The 3,834-nt window shown below is 34.8% G+C and overlaps 1 long non-coding RNA gene across 2 annotated transcripts; it reads left to right on the forward strand.

Annotated features, from left to right (window-relative positions):
* Nucleotides 1-371: 371 nt before the first annotated feature.
* Nucleotides 372-3,583, forward strand: LOC110877636. Of its 2 annotated transcripts, none has more exons than XR_002557194.2 (6): nucleotides 372-460; nucleotides 1,061-1,115; nucleotides 1,432-1,519; nucleotides 1,625-1,724; nucleotides 1,807-2,123; nucleotides 2,597-3,583. It is a non-coding gene; the product is annotated as an uncharacterized LOC110877636 (long non-coding RNA). The 2 variants fall into 2 exon arrangements; XR_002557190.2 differs by having other exon boundaries at nucleotides 1,807-2,078.
* The last annotated feature ends 251 nt before the right edge of the window (nucleotides 3,584-3,834 follow it).

The following is a 3,834-nucleotide window of genomic DNA, read 5'->3' on the forward strand; positions in this document are numbered from 1 at the left end:
CACCGTTTAGCCTTAAGATTTGCTTAGACATGGTTTCTTCCCTCACTCTCACGTACTAGATATATAATCAATATTGTGTTATAATACATATAAGGAGAACAAAAATGGTAATTTTATGTAAAACTTTAAATAATTACAACTTTTAAGACATAATGTAGGTTCTTAAACTAATTTCTCACAAGGATTTTAAACAGTTATAACTTTTATACGTTAATTTTCTTTTAAGTAAATCAAACAACAAATATATGAGTATTTTATTTCCTTTAATTTTATATTATTATAATTATTTTCTAGTTTAAAACAAATATTAAAATGTTATGTGTGTGTGAACACCCCGATACTATTATATAGTATAATCTAGCCTGATTTGTCTGGGCCCTAATTTCCAGTCGCTATTTGCCATTGTCGCGACTGTTCCATCAACGTCTCCATTTTCAGCGCCGCTTGTTTGCGATTGCAGGTATTTGTTCGTTCATGGTTTCTCTGTTTGAATGTTTCCACTTTGCTTGCTTTCTTCCATAGATCTATCCGTTAAATCTTTTGGCCTTATTTTCTTTCTGATTTAGGGTTACAAAGTCTAGTTTCATTGTTACGCATTCAATTTCACATTTTACCTATTTTCGTCTACAAATCGGATATTTTATTCCAAAATCTTATTATTTTGCCTAAGTTTGGGTTAAGTTAGTTTGACTCTTGTGTATCTCTAACCTACCTAATCGCTGTTTGCTATTGTCGCAAACACTGTGTTTTTTCTTTTCTTGTTGACTTAGCTTCCACAGGTTTCTCAGTTAAAACCTGCTGACTTTTTTTTTTAGATTTAGGGTTACAAAATTTAGTTTAATTGTTGCAGTTACAATGTAACATCTTACCGATTTCCGTCTATGAATAGGATATTTTAATCTGAACTCTGATTATTTTGCCTAAATTATGGTTTAACCTAGTCTTACATGATTTTAGTTTGTGCTCTTCTTGATTCAGTGAGATCTAATCGGTTTGATTTGGTTTATTAAATTTGACTAAATTTGGTTTATACGATATTTGATTTTCATGGACGCCGCAGCCTGCTCTAATACAGTAACTTTAGGGCAAGATGAGATATCCGATTCAGTGTCCATGTAAGTCATTTTCCGATTGTTATCTAACTATACATCATGTGCGTTACGAGTTCAACTATAATCTTTGGTATACATGTATCAAAATAGCGACTTGTTTTCAAAACCCTCTGATCTGTCGATTTTTGCTTTTCGTAATTTAAAGGAATACATGTATAGATTTTATTTTTACGTTTTCTAATGTGTTTGTTTTAGGATTTTCGGTTTTCTAAATTAAATGTGTTGGCTAATTGAAAACATTAATTCACGATTTGGTCTGAGGGTTTTCTGTCACGAACGTGTTCTGATTATAAAAGTATATATTTTTTTTGTGTGTTAGCCATCAATCCACTCAGGGTAGACATTGATTTCACTCTTGTCCGAGGATTGGATCATAACATGTTGCTTGTTCATGGGGTATCTCTCAGGTATTATAAATTCAAATGTCCATATCCTTGTTATATGATTTTTTTTTTCTTTTCAGATTATGATTTTGTATTTTTGAATGTTAAATATGCGCTACTATAAATCAGATGTGTACGTACACGGAAACACTATGCGACGTGGCGTACTATTCCATGCATCTTATGCCATGAACACAAGAACTAACCTGGAAGTAATCTACCATCCTAGGTATCCTTCTCTACCCCAACACCTCTTCACTTAAATGCAAATGGTCTCATCGTATGTAATTAAACATAAACATTTACTGCAGGATGTGTGCTTCTGCTTTTATAGTTCCCTATGATAAGGTCATGGAAGCACTTAACGTTAATTATTCTCCCGGAATGTGTTTTGAAATGCTTGTTGATGAAGGAGAAGACCCTGAACATATACGGAATAAGTTGTTACTTCTTGCTTTTAGATTTGAGTAGAGATGGCAATAGCGTGGATGGTGCCATAGTCACTGATTAAAGCTTTGAGACTATGTTTTCTCAAAATTAAAGTTTATTCTATTGAGATTTTGCTTTCTTACCTATACGAAAGGTACTATTAAAGTTTTGAGATTTTGCTTTCTTACCTATACGAAAGGTACTATTAAAGTTTTGAGATTTTGTTTTCTCAAAAAGATTTATGCTATTGAATATTACACTGTTAAAATTGAGTTACTTGGTAAGAATACAATCTGTTTGAAGATTTCTAAGTTTCCAGAGATCTAAATGATGGTTCGTTTAGAGAGTTTTGTTAAGGTCAAGTAAATTTGTTTATAGTGGTATCTTTGTTATTGCATTTTGCGATTTCTAGTTTCCAACGTAACCAAACTTACAAAACTGGAAGGATACTCTATGTGTGCTGTTTGTCTAATTTGTAAATTTTATTTCAAAATAGATGAATAAAAGATGCATTTCAATAAATTGCTTACACTTTTAAAATTTTCAAGATTGAAAAATTTTCAAGGTTGTGTAAATAAACTAATCTTGTTCTCGCATTATTTTTTCTTATAAATCGAGCCTTTCCATATATTACCAGGAGCTTGAATAGTCAGTTTTCCTTCAATACTGTAGGTATGTCTGGAAAGCAGAATCAAAATGCAAGCAAAAGGAAGAGATCCAAGACTATTACGAAGATGATGATACACCATCCTGGTCGATCCCAGAAATTCCTTTATTAATCATGATGCGGCTGGGAGTTGTCGACTTTCTTGCATTCAGTGGTGTGTGCAAGTTGTAGCGGACAGGTGCCCCATCAAATAGGAAAAAAGTTCATGTTGTCTAGACAACCGATGGCCATACGCATCTCCACTCGAGTGGCTAAAAGAAAAGAGTGCTGGTTAGAGGACTGTGACGGAAGAATGTTCCGGACCATCCTTCCCTGTTCTAACGGAAGAATATCCTTCCCGGTTCACGTGGTTGCTGAACTAAATGCCTTTCAGGGTACCCTTGTCTTTTCACAAACAGCGGATAGTGGGTGTTTGTGATCTCATCCTGACACTCTAGGACAATATGGTTCTCGTTTAGTGGTAAACGAGCGAGCTGGACTCATCTGTCATCCAATGTCCCAATCAGTGATTTCACATGTTTTAAAGGAAAGATATATACCCTGAACAAAGACATCGGTTTATGTGAAGTGAGACTCGATCCTAACCCCGCCCTGACACGGCTAAAAATGAAGAATTTGTTGACGTCACATGTCTTGCTTCCAGAATTTGGAATTTTGGGTGAAAAGCTATTCATGACGGGTTACCGGCCATTCGATCCATTCCCTGTTGAAGTTGACGTTGCCGAAATGAGATGGGTGATAAAAAAACCAGAATTCTGCGGGGATCATCACATGCTATGCGGGTGGGTTAGTTACGTAAATCGCAGGGGTAAAGGTAGAAAAACGCGCGTGATAGACATGCCGTACTTCCCTCATGAATGTTGTTGGGATGCTAATATCCTACATGAGTGATTGTTCTCTCTGTTTTTTGTCGAGTTTTGCATGTCTTCAAACTTTTTCAATCCATACCTATTTCTAAGGTATTTGAGAACCACCATAGATGGATTTGTTTGTATCTTTGTATTTTTGGTTTGAACAGTCATGTCTCGCACTATTTGTTTTAGGTGTGCAGAACTGTTACGTTTACTCTTTTAGCCAGGTGCAGAAAAATCGAATCATGACAACAATTGATTGAGAAAAATCAGACAAAATCGAATTTGCTTGAATCCACCTACTTAATTAACCGAACCGAACCGCATCAACATAAAAAACACCATTATTTTTTATAAATAGTATGTTATGTGTCCAATATATGATTGGATTT

This window comes from Helianthus annuus, chromosome 16, assembly GCF_002127325.2.
Source record: "Helianthus annuus cultivar XRQ/B chromosome 16, HanXRQr2.0-SUNRISE, whole genome shotgun sequence".
NCBI lineage: Eukaryota > Viridiplantae > Streptophyta > Magnoliopsida > Asterales > Asteraceae > Helianthus > Helianthus annuus.